The following is a 20,634-nucleotide window of genomic DNA, read 5'->3' as shown; positions in this document are numbered from 1 at the left end:
CCACATGACGGTGATGCGCATTGTCGCGGTTACCATTTCCCAGCTGCAGTAGCGCGTATTTTCAAATTTGACGGAAAGGCGCGCCCATTGGCCGCGCTGTGATGACAGTCAAACTAACCAATCACGGTCAAATGCTCAGGTTGAGCCAGCCAATGGGTGTTGTTTACTATGGTTACATAGTAATAGGGGGGAAAAATACTTAAACGTTTTTTATATGTGCTTAAAACCAATAAATGTGTGCATTTAGTTAATATCATTCATTGATTACTTCATGATCAAAAGAGAAAAGAGATGATGTTATGTACATTGTCCTTTTTAAATACATGAATTAAATTAAATAAGTGAAACATTGTATTTTTCATTAATTTATTGAATACATTTTGAATTAAGTGTTTCTGACAATGAAGAGCACCAGAGGTAGAGACAAGAGACAAAGATGCGACACTCCATGCATGTTTTTTGATTGAATATTTTGAATGATGTATTATGAAGTTCTGGGCTCACACTGGTTCACACATGTAGAAATGAAGACAACATCAGCCACAGCTGGGTCAAGCTTCAAACCTGATTCTTGCTTCCATGTTCTACCAGGGATCTGCCATGCACTTTTATTGAATTGAGGACCCTTGTCCATACAGTATATTCGTTTTACTGATATACAAGCTGCTCTGGGGCTAGCACCCAAGGCAACTCTGTCGGTGAATTGGCAGCAATGCAAAAAAAGTTTCCTATATTTACATCCAGAATTAGAAAAATTTAAATATTAAAGTGCACAAAAACCATGAACTGTAAACAGAGATTACCTTGGTAAAAGCTCCACATTTATACAGATATACTTTCATGTGCTTGAATAAAACAGAGAAAGATAGTAATGTTTCATTTACAAAATGGGAAATAAATTAAATCACTTTTTTTTTCACATTGAAAAAGACTACGGTCGAAACGTCTACCTGCCTGTCCTACATTAAAGATCACCAAAGGATCTTATATTCAGAGTGTGCTGGTTTTTCTCCCTTTCAAATAAATGAAATCCACCATAATCCTTACAGGACATTCCTGTAATTTCATTGGCCTTTGCACACTTTCAAAAACACTAAATTTACTTCATAAACATTAGAGTTATACAAGTAATTATAAATAATCTTTTAGCAGAACATCATTTGTAACTCCTTTTGGTTGTCTATTGACGTCCAGGACCGGGTCAGGCTGGACGTATAGTCTCAATGTCATTTATCAACTAATTCTGGCTGTCATAGACGTCCAGATCAAGGCCTAGCAGAATATCTATTTGTAACTCATTTTGCTTAGACGTCCAGAGCCGGGCCAGGCTGGACATATATTCTCCATGTCATATATCAACTAATTCTGGCTGTCGTATTGACGTTCAGATCAAGGCCTAGCAGGACGTCTATTTGCAACTCATTTTGGTTGTCTATAGACATCCAGAACCGGGCCAGGCTGGACGTATTGTGTCAATGTCATATATCAATTAATTCTGGCTGTCATGTTGACGTTCAGATCAATAGGAATTTTCATAGACCTGAAAAAAGCCTTCGACACCATTAACCATGATATCTTAATATCTAAACTGGAAAGATATGGCATTAGAGGCATAGTACTGAAGTGGGTCAAGAGCTACTTAGACAAAAGATCCCAATATGTTAAAATAGATGATTACTCATCCACTTGCCTAGACATAGTCTGTGGGGTCCCGCAGGGCTCAGTTCTAGGTCCGAAGCTGTTTATACTATATATAAATGACATATGTAAAGTGTCAAACATTCTGAAACTAATATTATTCGCGGATGATACCAATATTTTCTGTTCTGGGAGTAACTTGATCCAACTCGTGGAAACGGTTAACCACGAAATGGCCAAGCTCCATGTGTGGTTTAACATAAACAAACTATCACTAAATTTAGAGAAAACAAAATACATGCTATTTGGGAAAAAAGGCCTCAGCAACAGTATTAACATCCAAGTAAATGGAGTGAATATTGAAAGGGTTAGTGAGAATAAAGTACTGGGTGTGACTATTGATAATATGTTAACCTGGAAGCCACACATAAGAACTTTAAAAAGCAAGTTGGCCAGAAGTGTATCCATAATATGGAAAGCACAAAAAATAATAAATCAAAAAGCCCTCCATATGTTGTACTATGCACTAGTCTCTCCACACCTACAGTACTGTGCAGAGGTGTGGGGACACACATACAAAGGCTCCACCCATCCATTGTTATTACTCCAAAAAAGAGCACTGAGGATCTTACATTATGCCAATTATAGGGCACACACAAATCAGTTATTTATTAAATCTAATATTCTCAAACTATATGATTTAATAAACTATCGCACCCTGCAAATTATGTACAAAGCTGCCAGCAACAGCCTCCCCCTCAACCTGCAAAAGCTATTCATGAACAGAGAAGGGAGACACAATCTTAGAGGGGAAAACATCTTTAAGCTGAGGAGGGCACGAACCACACTAAGATCCTTTTCCTTATCGGTCGCAGGCGTCAAAATATGGAATGTGCTAGAGGATGAAGTAAAAAAATTACCAACATTTAACGTCTTCAAGAAAAAGTATGTAAACTCAACGATTGACCGGTACAGATTGACACATGAGAGCTGATAAAGGTCAGAGAGGCTAACGGCAGACACAGTATCGAGACTACAAGGGGTAAAAACAAAAAGCACTGTGTTCCCAAAACAATGTGATGAACCAGAGAAACTTGTGTGGCCAGAGGCCAATGTCAGTTTGTACGTAGAATGTTATTATAATACGTAGTATGTTATTATAATGAGTATCAACAGGGTGATGATAAATTGGGGCACAATTGCAACTGTGATTTAATTGTGAGAAATCAGTCAAGTGAAGAACTCAACTAACTGCTAATCGACACACCAACGCCAATCAACTGGTCCACGATGGAGTTGCTGAGCTGGTCACTGAATGCGATTGACAGAGTGTTCTCAACAAGGCGTGCGGCCTCTGGTGAGCCAAGATGCCCGGACGGAACCTTCATGTCCGGCTACATGCTGGATGGATGGGAGAAGTGGAGAGTCCTTTGCCTTGCCCCACTGGATGTGGAGGATGTCGAGGACGTGTACATCTTCACGTTCATGACAATTGGAATGATCGCCCTGGGTTTTGGCGCCTACATGCAGTATCGTAAGATGAGAAAGATCGCCACCGAGCAAACCGACGCGAGGGAGGATAACGCAACAACTCGGAGTGCTGTGGTCGGGATACGGTCCGACATATCCGCAATTCGAGAGTATGTGTCACTGATGCGAGCTGACATAGCCAAAACTCGGGAGGAGATCGAGAGAAATGGCGACGAAAACCGCAGAGAATGAGTAAAAAGAAGAAAGGGCTCCTACACCATCCCACCATCCCAACTAAAAATCAATACACTGGACTTTTGCTCTCTGTCAATTGGACCACACCAGACTTTGCTCTCTGTCAATTGGACCATCTTGTGACTTTGCGACTTTTGTGACATGCCTGGCAACAAGAAGAGACTGTTGTTCGCTCATGACGGTTGGACACATGTGCAGACACACACGTAATCCTTATGCTCTATCTAGAGCTGGACTTCAATTTCTTCAACTCTACATACTGCCTAATGCTGCAACACATTATGTCAAAATGTCAAATGTTGGAAAAAAAAAAAAAAAAAAAAATTGAGAAATGTCATGTTAAAAAAAAAAAAAAAAAAAAAAAAAGTCAAATTGTTAAATTGTTAAATTTTGAAAATACTGGAAGAATGTTATGTCAAAAATGTAACATGCAGAAAAAATGAATATGTGAGTATTGGGGGCGGGACTAGATAAGCTTTTGCTTCTCCCGCTTTCCCTTTCGGTCATGTGTATTGTATTAATTGGATTGAGATGATGTGTGATGATGATGACTAATTGACATGCCCGAAATGAACCAAATAAATAAAAATAAATAAATAAATAAGGCCTAGCAGAACGTCTATTTGCAACTCATTTTGGTTGTCTATAGACGTCCAGAACTGGGCCAGGCCGGACGTATAGTCTCAATGTCATATATCAACTAATTCTGGATGCCGTATAGACGTTCAGATCAAGGCCTAGCAGAACGTCTATTTGTAACTCAATTTGGTTGTCTATAGACGTCCAGAACCAGGCCAGGCCGGACGTATTGTCTCAATGTCATATATCAACTAATTCTAGCTGTCATATTGATGTCCAGATCAAGGCCTATCAGAACGTCTATTTGCAACTAATTTTGGTTGTCTATAGACGTCCAGAACTGGGCCAGGCTGGATAGATATTCTTCATGTCATATATCAACTAATTCTGGCTGTCATATTGATGTCCAGATCAAGGCCTATCAGAACGTCTATTTGCAACTCATTTTGGTTGTCTATAGACGTTCAGAACTGGGCCAGGCTGGACGTATAGTCTCAATGTCATTTATCAACTAATTCTGGCTGTCATATAGACGTCCAGATGAAGGCCTAGCAGGACGTCTATTTGCAACTCATTTTGGTTGTCTATAGACGTCCAGAACCAGGCCAGGCCGGACGTATAGTCTCAATGTCATATATCAACTAATTCTGGTTGTCATATTTACGTCCAGATCAAGACCTGTCAAAACGTCTATTTGCAACTCATTTTGGTTGTCTATAGACATCCAGAACCGGGCCAGGCTGGACGTATTGTCTCAATGTCATATATCAACTCATTCTGGACGTCGTATAGACGTTCAGATCAAGGCCTAGCACGACTTCTATTTGCAACTCAATTTGGTTGTCTATAGACGTCCAGAACCAGGCCAGGCTGGACGTATAGTCTCAATGTCATATATCAACTAATTCTGGCTGTCATATAGACGTCCAGATGAAGGCCTGGCAGGACGTCTATTTGCAACTAATTTTGGTTGTCTATAGACGTCCCCAACAAGGCCAGACTTGACATATAGTCTCAGTGTCATATATCAACTAATTCTGGCTGTCATGTTAACGTTCAGATCAAGGCCTAGCACGACTTCTATTTGCGACTCATTTTGGTTGTCTATAGACATTCAGAACCGGGCCAGGCTGGACGTATTGTCTCATGTCATATATCAACTAATTCTGGCTGTCATATTGACATCCAGATCAGGGCCTAGCAGGACGTCTATTTGCGACTCATTTTGGTTGTCTATAGACGTCCAGAACCGGGCCAGGCTGGACGTATTGTCTCATGTCATATATCAACTAATTCTGGCTGTCATATAAACGTCCAGAACAAGGCATAGCAGAATGTCTATTTGCGACTCATTTTGGTTGTCTATAGACGTCCAGAACCGGGCCAGGGTGGACGTATAGTCTCAATGTCATTTATCAACTAATTCTGGCTGTCATATAGACGTCCAGATCATGGCCTGGACGGGCCGACGTGATTTCAACCTGTATTGGACGTCCATGGACGTTGCTTGCTCAGTGGGACTCTTCAAATACAAAATACCAAAACTCCACAGCACTTTTGTAGACAAGTTGTGACCTGCACAACCACCACGCTATATGAGATAATGACGGAACGATGCGAAACGGAGCCGTTTTCGAGGTAAATTCATACAAAACCGCTGATGCGCGTTGCGTTCAGGGACAGTTTTTCAGCAAGCAGTCTCCGTATTTACCCTGTATTTACCTCGAAAACAGCTCCGTTTCGTATCGTTCCGTCATTATCTCATAGCGTGGTGGTTGTGCAGGTCACAACTTGTCTACAAAAGCGCTGTGGAGTTTTGGGATGTTGAATTTGATGAGTTTAATGAGGGAAACCAAGAAATTCCCTTAGCCTACATAGCGTAGCTCTGAGCAGCCAGCTGCTGCGCTCCGCCGTACTGAAAATAGCTTACACCTACAATTAAAGGTAATGAACCTACTGCTATGACTATAGCGATTATGGCAATGGGCCAATTTGCCAAAATGTTGAACTATCCCTTTAAAGTACAAGATTACTGCAAAAGCAGGAGGTATATGAAGGGTTAGGAGTCTTATTCCTCACGTCTCCTGTTCATGTGTCAAAGTGAGCTTGTATTAATTGCTGAATGCATGATTTGGAAAAAAGAAAAGAGGAGACCGCACACTTAAGCTCCCTTTATGTGCTTTTATTTAGCACATCCAACAACATCAGCAACGTTTCGAGCGTACTGCTCTTCTTCAGACTCTCAGTCTTCATATCTTTTCTTTTTTCTTTATCTTCATTCATTTTTCAGGCCAGCACCTTTTTAATTGGATGTGCGCGACCTTTCTACTTTTTGTATGCATGATTTATCAACAGGTGGCCTCAAAGTGACAAAACTTTGAGGCTTTGGGTTCTAATTTCACAGACCTGGTGCAGGCGAGGCACAGCACAGGTGCGCCACATGTCCACGTGCACTTTGCACACACTTTGTAAGTTTGGCGCTGCTGCTGGTGAGAGGGAGGGGAGAATGCATGCACCAAAATCCTGGTTCCATACATGCCCATTTCTCAATTACCTGGGCGTCAGGCACTGCCAAAATGGTGACAGAGGAGCAGCCCACTCAGAGAAGATGAAAATAGTTACAAATCCTCAGGGCTGCAGTGGGAGCCAATTTGAAATTGTTATCTATGTTGTCGACTAAATTACTTGTGCTCACCTCCATTTTTCCTCCCATGTGTGTTTGTCCTTCTCCCCGCTAGTGTGTGTGTGTGTGTGTGTGTGTGTGTGTGTGTGTGTGTGTGTGTGTGTGTGTGTGTGTGTGTGTGTGTGTGTGTGTGTGTGTGTGTGTGTGTGTGTGTGTGTGTGTGTGTGTGCGTGTCTATCTGTCATCCCCCGCCAACTCACCTGTACAGCTGTGCCAGATCACTTCCTCAACCAGCTGCAGTGTTTAAACCCAGGCTCACCCGCTCCAGTCTCCACAGGCTATAATTAGTTTGCACGTTGTTGCCCTGACTGTTCTTGTACTGCAGGTTAATAACTTCAGCCTGCACCAGCTGCCTGTCTCCTGACTCTGTTGCCCTTCTTGTTGCCCTACAGGCTCTGTCCTGGTTACCTGGTCTCCGGTTGGCCTGTTGCCTCCTGCCCAGCTCCATCATTAACCAGGTTTCCCCTCTAGCTCCTGCTCTGCCTACAATCTGCCACCTCACCTCAGGTGACAGGGAACTACAACAACACAACACAAACTTATCTGACAGCTCTCACTTCTTCCTCTGCTCCTCCTCACTCACTCACTCACTCACTCACCTACACACACACAGACACACACACACAGCTGTCTTCCTCACACTCACCCCGGCCCCTCAGCTTCTCATCCAACCTGCCCGGCCCGTACCGTACACATTGACAGTCAGTCAGAAATCACATCATAACAAGAACATTACTGCGGGGTCGCTACAATATTATCAGCTGTGCGGTATAGGCTATTGAGTCCCATTGCTACGTGGCATGATATGCGCAGCAGTGTTTGTAGAGCCCGGTTCAGGTGTGTTGTGTTCACTTTATGCTACTTTATGTTAAATACAATACAACATGTGAGGTAGGCTACTGTAAGCCTATTGTTACTTTACTGTACTGGTATGTAAAAAAAAACAAACTGCAGTAACTGTTAAATGGTATCTTTTGAGTTTTATTACACAATACTTGCTCTGATCTTTTTGAATCCTTCAACTAACAAATAACCCAAAGTATGAAAAAACTAAAACTAATACTAAAACTAATAAAAACTAAACTAAAACTAAGCGTTTAGAAAAAAATTAAAACTAACTAAAACTAGCAAACCCGCTCTAAAAACTAATTAAAACTAACTGAATTAGAGAAAAAGAAGTCAAAACTAAATAAAACTAAACTATAATTAAAAATCCAAAACTATTATAACCTTGCTCACCTGAGGACCAGCCAGATTAATATGTATTTTTTTCAAAACTGCCTCTGGCTTGGAGCCAGTGATGTGCATTTTTGGGTCTAAAATCTGAGTCATTATACCAGAGTACATCTATTAATAAGAATTTTCAGATGTTTAGACTGATGTTTCTATTTCATCATTGGTTGCATCAGTTCAGTTTGAAGTCTTCCGCCACAAATGGAGAATAATCTATAAAACATAACTCAATCTGAACACCGCTTTTATTCACATATAAAAGTCAATCTCTGCATTCTAATGTCCCAGCAGCCTCTGCTACAGCTGAGAGCTATTTCATTTTTATGGATTTGTTGCTGGAGAGCTCTGCTTCCCGGTGTTCCCCTGCCCCTCATTTCACATTTTGGAAATCACACCTCTGAGAATTTGTACTATCAAGTATCTGTTTGGAGGGAATATCTGATTTGTCTCGATAGGACACCTCTTACAGGTTGGCAGGCAGGCGCGATCATCTTAGGTTAGATTGCACGGGTGAAATATGTCTCCAATTATCCGCAAATGTCCCTTAAAACTACTGCGGCAATGCAACGGTTCAATATAAACACCATGAATGCTCTCCTGAAGAGAAATAAGTGATTAAGAAGGGAGCAGCGAAAACGACAGATGAAATTACCTGCCTTCCAGCCTGCCAGTGATTTTTTTTCTTTCTTTCTTTTTTAAATTGCATTTGAAAGAAGGCTGTGGTAATTTGATCATGAATTTGTTTCCTCTGGTTTATTCGACTCTCAGGGGGTTGATGTTGTTGTTGTTTAGCAGAATGTTACATAAAACTCCCATCAGCAGCTGGGAGGAGAAGGTGGCAGAGCCTGGGCTCCCTCATATAGATAGAGTATATGTACATGTGTGTGTGTGTGTGTGTGTGTGTGTGTGTGTGTGTGTGTGTGTGTGTGTGTGTGTGTTGGGTAATTTGAAGGATTGTCACTTGTTGCCATTATTGTACATGCATACATATTCCTTTTGCAGTCGCCACAGTCTCATTAATAACCAGCAGACAGACACTCTGGTGTCCCGTGGAAAAACCAATATCCACCTGCTCACCACACCATCACCTCTCTCCTGATTGGATGAGCATGTAGAAGGCTCCTGGTTGCAGGAGATGAGTCTGCTCATAGGCCTGATCGTGGCAGATACAGTGAGTCCTGGTGAATTATTGAAAAGTATTAATGGTGCATCTATAATTACTGTTACAACTAAAAACAATCATGAGAAGAAAAGATGAAGAACTTGCAAATACATAAGAAAATGACTGTTTACAGATATTTGACTCACAAAACCATGGAAACATGTAAGGGAACATGCCCCATGTGTTTCTGTTTTTTAGTGTCCCCCCTGGACACAGTTTCTTTGGAACTAATTTTCATTGTCATTTGTGTGCAGCATTGTGTGTAATTGGTTGTGTTTTCTCTCTTTGCTGTTCTTTTTCTGTTTTCAAAATGGTGCAAATGCGTCAAATTGATTAGCGATAATAATGTGATAATGATGACAACCCTTATTTGTAGAGCACTGTAACAAACTCGTGTTACTAATTGCTTAACAATTAGCAGCAATAAAATAGATGACACATAATTCATAGGTTTTAGAGAGAGGAGAAATAATCAAATATGTAAAAATCAATGCAAAGTCATTGCACACACAAAAATGCACAGAGATGCTTTAAAGGGATAGTTCAACATTTTGGCAAATTGGCCCATTGCCACAATCCCTTTAGTTTTAGGAGTAGGTTCGTCACCTAATTGCAAGATATTTTTAGAACGGCGGAGCAGAGCCACGAGCTGCTCAGAGCTATGCTACAGAGGCTCATGGGATTTCTTGGTTTCCCTCATCAAACTCATCAAATACACAATCCAACAACTCCAAAACACTGGACAAGTTGTGACCTGCACTTTCACTGCGCTATGAGATAATAACGGAACATTACGAAACAGAGTTGTTTTTGAGGCAAATGCAAAGTCATAAAGAGGCTGCTTGCTGAAAAACTGTCCTCGACAGGAACATGCATCAGTGGTTTCGTCTGTCTCGTAATGTTCCGTTATTATCTCATAGTGTGGTGCGTTTCGGAGTTGTTGGATTGTTTATTTGATGAGTTTAATGAGGGAAACCAAGAAATCACATGAGCCTCCGTAGCATATAGTTCTGAGCAGCTCACGGCTCTGCTCCGCCGTTCTCAAAAGAGCTTGCACCAACAATTAAAGGTAACGAATCTACTGCTAAAACTATAGGGATTATGGCAATGGGCCAATTTGCCAAAGTGTCGAACTATCCCTTTATGGTAAAATAAACCTGAAACCAAACTGTTGCATTATACAGAGCAGGGCCACCAATCTGATCTGAAAACAAGAACACTGTATGATAGATAATATTAATAACAATAGCCACGAGTTGAACAAGTGCCCGCATGGCACATCCAGCCTTTCAGCCATTTTCAGGCTCTGTTGGAGTTGACAGAGAATGACAAGTGTTGATTGGAGTGTTGTTTATTCAGTCAGAGGTGATGTGGCTCTGAGGCAGCTGTTCAAAATTATCTAAATATCTGACAGTGACTGTGATGGGGGAGGATTTATTCAACCATGTCTGAAGCATAATGTGAACATTAGGATTGAAATGGCACCTCAGGCACCTGTTAGATATATACCATCTCATACCACATACCAATCACATATTATCATAATGCTGGAGCTATCATTCATTTGTTACTTGGAAATCATACAATAATGCCAGTAAACTATTGTTTCTATTTTACTATCAATGATCCTCTGTTGTAATCATTGTTAAAGTTTTATTTTTCGTATGTATGGTGATGCAAAATGACATTTCTCACTATTTACTGCCTTCAGATGTGTGTGACAGTTCACCAGCTGTGTTATTTGCTCATTATCATTGGCTGTTTGTGTTTGCTGCTCCATTCTCACTCACATGACTTTAACATAGACGCAATGTGTGTTCATGTGCCTGGAGCTCCTTTTTCATTATCTCATTTTCTTCTCTCAGATCTTGTTTTCTTCTCCAAACGCTCTTTTTCTTCTTCATTCTTAAAAGGTTTTTCATAAACACAACATAATTTAAAGAGTATCTGTGTACATATCATGAGGCGATGCAGGATAAGTCCACAGCCGACAGATATCACGTATATGGAAATGTGTATGGGCAATAAAGTTAACAAAATCAACATCTAATCTGTCCCTTCAAATTAAAGTTTGTAGCGTGTGTGATTGGAGCAGCTGCTGACAGATGTGCAGCTGACAGTGAGAGTTTCACTAAACCTGAGCCACCAGCTGATCCTCCCTCTTTCACGTCATGACGTCTCTTGGATGCATAAACCTCTGTATATTCTGTGTTTTTCCTCTCTTCAACTGTCTCATTTCAGTTTTTGCCGGTCAGCAACCGTGAAATCTGGTGCGCATCTGTTTCTCTGCACGCTCACTCGCTCACTCTCGATCCGCATATGAAAAATGAAAAACCACGAAGCCTAAAAACTCCTTGTGACCAGCCGGTCATCAGTTTGTGGCGCTTCACCTGTCAACAGAACTACGGGTGTCTTTTATTTATTTATTCATTTTTTGCCGTGGTCTGGCTGAGAATTAATGCTCATGAGTCCGGCCGCATCGGGTCCAGGCTTCAACACCTGCGGACTGGACCGGGCTGGATCTTTGAGAACTCTGGCTGGAACGAAGCAGCTTAGAAACTGTGTAAACAGGTGATCGTCGGCTATGAGTGGTTTTTACATTCACGAGAACTTGCAGAAAATATAAAAATACCCAGCTTCAAAATGAAACCGGCTTTTATTTACTCAAACTTGGAGCCAGAAAAAAACTAAACTCATCTGGCAGCGCACCTATGACAGTGTTTCCCACAGGTTTGCAAAGAGACTGTGGCAGGTGGTCGGATCGTCCGTCGGGGGGTGTTATGAGTCAGTCTGGTGGGGTGTACGGTAGAGTGGTTGCTAGGGACTCACTGACATACACGTGAGAAGGGGGCGTGGTGTTGGGGGATTCTCAAAATTGGTGGCAGCTGCTCCCAAGCAAAAGTCGGGATTTGGGGCCGGAAGGAAGAAGAAGGCAGAGACCCACGGACAGGGCGCGCGCAGTTCACCTGGGTGAGTTTTCCCACAACACACGACCCCCCTCCAGGTAGGAAACGACTGCACTCACCCACGGAAATAACTCCACTTACAAGTTGATGCATCACGCAGGAACTGGTAGGTTTATGTTAGGTGCTGGGCTAACCTTTGGGAGGGGGTTTTTGATTAGGTAGAGCCGAGGCGAGCCTAGCATCGTAACAGAGGGCTTGCGACCGGATCGTCTGACGGTGGGGACCGTATGAGTTTCGCTTTTACCGCGCACTGCTGTCATGTATGCGCCCTTCTTTCTGTGTGTGTGTGTGTGTGTGTGTGTGTGTGTGTGTGTGTGTGTGAACGCCAATAACAGAGAAGATGCGGAGATGAATGAATGGGACGATATTGCGTTGGGAACACTGGACGAGTCTGTGGCGACCGCCGTCTCTCGCGCTGGTGTACACACACGGCACGCACTTACACACACACGGGCACATAAACAGACCGTGGTGACGGTTATAAACATATACGCTACATCGCGCTAATGTGTTCAAATTGCTATTCAATAGCTTTGTTTTCTGGTTAGCTGCTGTCTACGCTCTCTTCTATGCTGCTGGCTCACTCTAGGCTACAGGTAAGCATGTGATGTACTGTATGTCGTAAAGCAGGTCGCACTCTACCGCTCTACGCAGAGGGGGGAGGGGCGGTGTTCCTACCCGCACATTCAAGTTTCATAGTACAGTTTTAGCCGACGCGACCCGGCTCAGGCTACAGCGGCAGCACCATTCATCCTATTAACCATTGTTGTGACTTTCCTTCGTGGTGTCAAAGCCACGTGAGAGGATGAAAGGCAGGGTTTCTTACAAGAATGAATTAAGAGATGTATCCGTTTGAAAACAAAAACTTTACTGAAGGAAAATCAATTTACATCCATCACTCCGTAGAAAAACTGTGCTCCCTCTCACCGCTCTCATCCAAACTGAGGCAGTCGGTGCCGTAATCTCTCTAAACTCTGCACTATAGATATAGAACACACAGATCTAAAATACAAACTTAGAAATAATGAAATACAATCTAAGTTTCCAACTCTTTTTTTTACTTATCTATGAATTATGGCTCCTACCATTTTTCTACCACTGCAATGAGTCTGGAAACATTACTTTAAGGCTGATAAACTCTGCAATGTTGCTTTAAAGTCTGAAGCTCAAAGAATGAAAACCCAGTTCAACTCGGAGATGAGCAGATTAAAGTTTGAAGGTCATACGTCCAAAGTCCAGGTAGGTGTTCTTACATTCATGTGGACACAATACATGAAGAATTTCAGTTCTTCAGACCGGAGCATTCTTTTGGACTAAAGGACTCAGTGTTGCTGTGGACACAAGAAGTGATGGACATGGATGAATCATGTATTAATCTCTTAGGTCCTTCAGTGTGCTGTGAGTTTTGTGTGGCATGCATCGTCAAACTGATGAAGATGTTTTCTGAATGTCTTCGTGTGTGTTTTCTGAAATGTGCAGCTCCTTGAGCTCTAAGACCCCCTGCAGGTAACGGTGTCAGTGAGACTGAAATGATGAAAACCTTAAAGCTCCGAGGGGAGATTTTTCACTTGCAGTAGAGATTCTAAGGCGCAGGTTGATTTGGAAATCAAAGCCAGAGAGAGCTGTGGTAAATTTATACACCCAAACACATTTTTCTTTCTTGTCACATCCATGTCACCCATTGGCTGCTTCCAGTCGTGTCACATAATCCTTCCCACTTTTCATGCATGAAGCATGAACCAGAAATAAGCAGAAAAGGAGACGTGGCAGGGAGGCTGGACTAACTTCCCATGATGAGTCCTCTGGGGAAAACAGATGGAGGAGGGAGAGATGGATGTGGAAACTGGAGGAAGGAGGTGAGAAAGTTGGAGAGGAGTTTGTAATAAGCTGTCGTTGACATGCTGTGCAGAAAGTCATCCGCTGGCGTGACCAAGGCTGACTGAGATGAGCTGGCTGAAGCTGATGCTCGGCTACAGAAGAAGGTTATAAATGGTCTCACACTGGGAAACATGGTCCAGTCCCAGTGAGCCACTCTTTCATTTGTTACTCAATTAACTCCTCAGTGGAGCGAGTATAGCTACAGTACGTGTTGTAGATCGGATGTCAGAGATAGAGGCAGGCCGACACACAGCTTGCAGGTTGGGATCCTCTTGGTGAATGAGCAATGCTCTTCATTCCCTTAACAACTACCCCTGAAGTGCCCATAGAGGAGCAATCCACCTGTAAGCACTGATATGTATCATCACTCGGTGACACTCAGCAGTCAGCACACTGTAGGATTTACAAAACACTGTAAATCCTCACTTTTTCTTCAGCTGGCCTCATTTTTTTCAGATGCATTTTAATAAAAAAGATTTGCTCCTTTTCTAATTTCTGTTTTTGTGTCATTATAAATTGTACATATATACGAGCTCTAGGCTTTTGATTGGATAGAAGCAAATTGTCTCCTTGGGCAATGGGCAGTGTTGGTAATAACGGCGTTAGAGTATAACGGCGTTACTAACGGCGTTATATTTTTCAGTAACGAGTAATCTAATTAATTACTTTTCCCATCGTTACAACGCCGTTGCCGTTACTGAGAATGTGAAGTGGCGCGTTACTACAGTTCGGTTGAATGAAACGCAAGGTGGTTTCAGCCACACATCAGCTGCCTCAGGTCAGGGCATGACGGCGAGCTAAGGTAACGTAGCTAACGCAGCATCCGAGACCGATCAGCTGTGCGCCAGTGCAGCCTGCAGCCCCTGGGACACAGCTCGAGAGTCACAGCGAGACACAAGCACCCACTCCACCCGAGCAGCAGCAGCGGTATGAATCCGACAGACAGACGGACTCCAATTATGACGCCTGAAACGCTAAACACAGAGCAATCGCTCTGGGTAAACATAGCTGATAGATCGAAAAAAAAAAAAAAAAAAAAAAAGACCGCTGGAGTGAATTTACCTACTTTCCGTCAGGTTCTTGAATGAAACTCGGTCAAGATGCAGCATGATGATGATGGTAAAATTTACAGATAAAAATACGCGTTTTTTCATCAGCATCAGTCTACAGAAATGACGGATAGAGGGGAAAAGGCTTTATGCACAGCTCCACAGCTCCACTGCTCCTGATTCCAGGTGTCTGACCATTGTTGTGACTACTGAGGTCAGAGTCACAGACACACCTGGATTAATCAGTTTGTCCAATAATGCAAGACAGGAAATAAAGGAGCTGGTTTAAGTTCAGGAAGTAAGTGGAGCTGTGCATAAAGCCCATTCCATCAACCTTTATTTAGTGGGAGCATTGGAAAAAAAACACCAAAAAAAACGTTTTAAAGTAACGAAAAAGTTACTTTCTCAGTAACGCATTACTTTTTGGTTTAAGTAACTCAGTTACTAACTGAGTTACTTTTTAAATGAAGTAACTAGTAACTGTAACTAGTTACTATTTTTCATTAACTTGCACAACACTGGCAATGGGAAGCTCTTCATGAGTGCTTGTTACAGCTGCCTGACAAATTATAAATTGAAAATAATTATATTAACAAGTGGCAGGCCTGGGTCTCATAAACTATATTGATATCATGATATAAGGACAGTAGGACAAGGGCACTTCAGGGGGCCAATTAGATTTCAGATTTCCCTGTGGCCCCGCCCCTAGTTCCACCCATGCGTAATGGTCTTGGAAATCTGCATTATGTGTAAGCACCAAGGGGGATGTCAAATAAGTGTGCAGTTTAAAGGAATAGTTAAACATTTTGCCTTTTTTTTTTAAGTATATTTTTCGGCTTTTTGCCTTTATTTGATAGTGATGACAGTAGAGATAGACAGGAAATGGGGAGGCAGAGAGAGGGGGAACGACACGCAGGAAAGGTCTGCCCGACGCGGCATTCGAACCGGGGACGCCTGCGGCGAGGACTGTAGCCTCTACATGGGGCGGCCGCTCTACCCACTGCGCCACGCACCGCCCCAACATTTTGCCATTTTAGGAGTAAAAAATAAACAAATAAATAAATAGTTCAACATTTTGGTTGCTTTGGTAGCTATTTTTAGAACGGCGGAGCAGAGCCGCGAGCTGCTCAGAGCTACGCTATGGAGGCTAATGGGATTTCTTGGTTTCCCTCATCAAACTCATAAAATTTAAGGAGTTATTTTCGAGGCAAATGTTGAGACTGCTCCCCGAAAAACAGCGTTTTTCAAAACAATGTGCATCAGCAGTTTTGCATGAATTTACCTCGAAAACAACTCTGTCTCATAACGTTCCATTATTATCTCATCGCGTGGTGAATGTGCAGGTCACAACGTGTCCACGAGAGCAAGCTGTCTGTTTCCTGATGAGCTTTTCCCCAGGTTTGTTAAACCCTGAAAGGGATAGTTTAACATTTTGGCAAATTGGCCCATTGTCATAATCCCTATAATTTTAGGAGTAGGTTCGTTACCTTTAATTGTCGGTGCAAGCTGTTTTTAGAACAGTGGAGCAGAGCCGCGAGCTGCTCAGAGCTACGCTGTGGAGGCTAATGGGATTTCTTGGTTTCCCTCATAAAACTCATCAAATTTAAGTTGTTTAAGGAGTTACTTTCGAGGCAAATCTGAGACTGGGACGGGAACGCACATCAGCGGTTTTGCATGAATTTACCTTGAAAACAACTCTGTCTCGTAACGTTCCGTTATTATCTTATAGTGTGGTGAATGTGCAGGTCACAACTTGTCCATGAGAGCAAGTTGTCTGTTTCCTGATGAGCTTTTCCCCAGGTATTGTTGAACCCTGAAAAGGGGAGGACATTATTTGTGACACTCACCCAGCAGGAGATCCTCCAGAGATATCAAGTTTGTTGAAAGAATCTGGATCATACCTGCATCTTACAGTCTTGTGATAGGAAGAAGCTCTGTCCAGATTTCATCATATGTTGGGTCATTGTCTGAAAAAATCAGGGCAACTGAATCAATAGTTCTGGGGGTATTTTGTGTAGGTGGGTAAATTACATTAATATGTAATGCTCAGCCTTTTACCAAGAAGCCAGCGTTCTTTGGCAAACAGATGATTCAGTTATCAGTATAATATGAATATATTATTATATAATATGAAAATTGGGAGAGAAGAGGGCGAGTTGACTCCTGATATGAGATCCCATCAAGCTTTAAGGTCATTGAATACTCGCAACATTGACATGCAGCTTGTGTGAGATGGATTGGTCACAGCCAGCGGAGCACAGCAGAGGCAGCGGTCTGGACATGAGCTGTGTCGTTAGTGACTCTTTCTGTTTTTATGGAGATTAGGGATTTAAATGAATAGAAACATGATTTTGATGATCTCTGTGCATGATAACACTTGGCTGCTGTGCCAGTAATGATGAATTCAATCAATGCAATTGTAGGTTTGTGATGAAGAGAAATATTTGCACAGGGGCCAGTCCTAATTATGTTACACTTACAGGTGCTATGTCCAGGCCTCTTAGGGCCTGATTTACTAAGGTCCCAGATAAGGGGCGCTAAATTGCGTGCTGCTGGTAAACTTTTGCATGTTTGGTTAGTGCACGCAAAATGGGTGATCTACTAAGAGTAACCCGCTAAATGATAACGCGAGTGTGGACAGAGAGCTGGATGGCTGCAAAGACAGAATGAAATTTGATTCGATGGATTAATAGCGAGCTCAGGTGGGACACTCAGGCTACACTCGGATCTACTGTAAACTCTCTGACCAGAGGGATCAAAGACGGGGTGAAGGCAGAAGTGGGGTCTCTCAGTCCCGGTCCCAGAGCTGAGCAGCCAGGTACTGGAGAGGGAGGAGAGGAGAGGAGAGGAGAGGAGAGGAGAGGAGAGGAGAGGAGAGGAGAGGAGAGGAGAGGAGAGGAGAGGAGAGGAGCGCACCGGAGAAGAGGCGTGCAGCATGTGTAACGGCGCTTAAAGGACTTTTAACACACCTAAAAAACTGCTGTAGTTCACTGGAATGACCCAGATGCGAGGAAATGCAGAGATATAGAGCTTTTGCCCTGGCAGGTATTAAATCAATAACTGCAGAAATTTTCACAAAGCTGTGCCAGTTAAGACTTGCCTTTCAAACGTGCTAACTGCCACCATCTGTTTCAGGTTTGGTAAATCACGTTGCGTGCGTTAAATAAATCTATTTGCATCTTCTCCTCCCAATATTTTGCACATTCTGGCAGAATATTTGCATATTCATCAAGGCAAACGCACTAAACATTAAAGATTTTCAAATCAAATGGATTGGCCGTGTTTTTTTGCCCGTATGAGAGACGTAATCCTCGGTGCGCCCGGATAGTAGATCAGCTTCAACATGTGTTTGCCCATGCAATCAAGTTTGCACACGTTTTTACACAAGCAAACCTTTAGTAAATCAGGCCCTTGTGTTGTGCTGTTTCAGTGTGATTCCTTGTACTTTTGCATTTTGTCTATCACACCTCTCATGTGCTTGGTGGTCACATCCCTCCTGCCTGCTGATCATTCCAGCCCAGCGTTCCCTCCTCCCCAGTCTGTCACTCGTTGCCTCTCATTCATCTCCCCGGCCTTGTTTTCCCATCTCCAGATTCTCCATCTCACAATCCGTTGCCTACACACCTCTCATTCTTCTCCCAGCCTTAACCTTTACCTCTTCTGCTACAAATCCCTCCACAATAAAAGTCAATTCAACTTCCAATCCAGCTCACCCGAGCCTGTTTTCTGCATCTGGGTCCACTTTACAGTCGTTACTGTAAGCATAGCCAGCAGCCAGGCTCTGTGTAATGCTCCTTTTTGTAGCTAACTATGTCAGTGTGTTTTACCAGTGCTGCTTTTTTTGCTTTTGTAAAATAAAGAACATGCCAGTTAGTATTGCTGTGCACTAGGGGTTGCACAGACTAGTCAACTAGTCGATTAGTCGACTTTGCTGTCCACAATGACGTTTTGAGCATGACGTCGACTAGTCACTAGAAGAGCGAAGGAGAGCCGCTTGAAACAACAGAGTGTGCTGAATGAAACTAATCCGTCACCTTAATTGATTTAAATTGTCTTCTAATGCTGAATGCACAGCTTTGGTGAACTTGGTTATTGATTTTATTTTAGGTTAAGGTGTCCTAGGTGAGGATGTGGATGATCATGAGGGAGAGCCAGTAGTGGTGCAATAGATCAGTGTTGATCCGTGATCGCTCTCCACAGATCGGCATGCAGTGTTCCACGGATCATTGATGGAAAAAAAGTTGTGCGTGTAGTGTGGCAGGGGTGGATTGGCCATAGGGAGTACCGGGAGTTTTCCCGGTGGGCCGGTCACTAATGGGCCGATAGGCGGCCGTTTTTAATTTATCTATTTAACTTTTTTTTTCGCCATGCCTCGCCTCTCCCGGCCCGGGGAGAGAGACATGCATCGGCTCGGCCCACAGTGCTCAGCTGCAGACACAGCAGAGAGGTGACGATTGGCCCAGTGGCTTGTCTACCTGGCCCAATGGCCCTATGAGAGGCTACAGAGGCCCAGGAGTCCCACCCACGCATGTTCTAGACCCCCCCTCGTCCAATCACTTTTAATGATGAGGAGTCATGATGAGAGAGAGAGCGAGAGAGAGAAAAAAACAACACACCAGCGCACGAAAACGGAAAAGAAAAGTAAAAAAAAAACGCAAAGGCGGCGCGGAAAAATGGAGGAAAGTAACATAAAAAGAAAAGCTCTAGCAGCACAGACTGCTAAAAGTAAAACAGTTACGCAGATCAGAGGCCGCCTGGCCTGGCTGGAGCTAGAAGCACCGATGCTGCAGCTTCAGCAGCAGGTCCTTCACGTGAGTCTGAAGAGAGTGAGGCTCCTGTTACCAGTGCCCTTATGGTGCAGGAGGAGGCTGAAAAAATAAGTGTTGAGGAAGACTCTCCACCATGTGAAGGAGGTAGTGATTGTTAAGCAGGTATGTGCTTTCCAGAATGGTGTGGATAAACATTCATTAAAATACTGTAAATGGTCCAGAACGGTTGCTATGAACTTTACTTGACATAATAAATAGCTATAACTAATAACTCTGATGGTGTGGTGTGTTACAGCTAAATCTAGTTATCTAAAGTATTGGAAAACAATAACTTATATTCATATACTATCCTGATTAATTGATTAGTTGCTTTTATTAAAGTGCCCTCACTCAAATTTGGTCATGAAGGACATTGAGCTAACAACTTAACAAATATGTATGCTCCATATTTTTTTCAGTCAGTGTTTATGGTTTATTGTCCTTTCAACAGTTTAACATTATACAGTTAAAATTAATAAAACACAGATTAACTACTGTTACAGTAAAACATCATTCTGCATACATATTACTCATGATGCAGTACACAAATTACAAGTATTTCTTGTCATGCTTCATTGTCTATACATTATGTTGAGCTGTACTGTCTTTCTAAGATAAAATTAGTGTTTGTCCATTTTTCAGATCATTGGACTATTGTTTTCCATTTAGCCAACTAGCCAAAGTTCTGATTGCATGCAGACTCATTATGTGCATGTAATCTTGTCCAAACTTAACTTATTCCACACTATTCCTCTACTTTGTTGTATATTGTATATCGTTTAGTAGTGGTGTTATTAAGAGCTTGTGTGTTTGTATGTACACCAACGGTGCTAGTTTGCAAAATATCCGCGCGCAGATAGTGGGCCGGTCTGCACCAAAAAGTCCAGGGCCAAATTTTTGTCCCAGTCCACCC

The 20,634-nt window shown here is 42.6% G+C and overlaps 1 protein-coding gene across 1 annotated transcript in view; it reads right to left on the bottom strand.

The window, feature by feature from the left end:
- tacr1a (tachykinin receptor 1a) overlaps positions 1-20,634 on the bottom strand; it is a 61,938-nt gene that overhangs the window by 34,552 nt on the left and 6,752 nt on the right. The gene's annotated exons all lie outside the window — the stretch shown is intronic.

The sequence above is a fragment of the Trachurus japonicus genome, chromosome 9 (genome assembly GCF_045865225.1).
Source record: "Trachurus japonicus isolate A0001 chromosome 9, Traja_1.0".
NCBI classification, from domain to species: Eukaryota; Metazoa; Chordata; class Actinopteri; order Carangiformes; family Carangidae; genus Trachurus; species Trachurus japonicus.
This window is presented reverse-complemented; position numbering and strand designations above follow the sequence as displayed.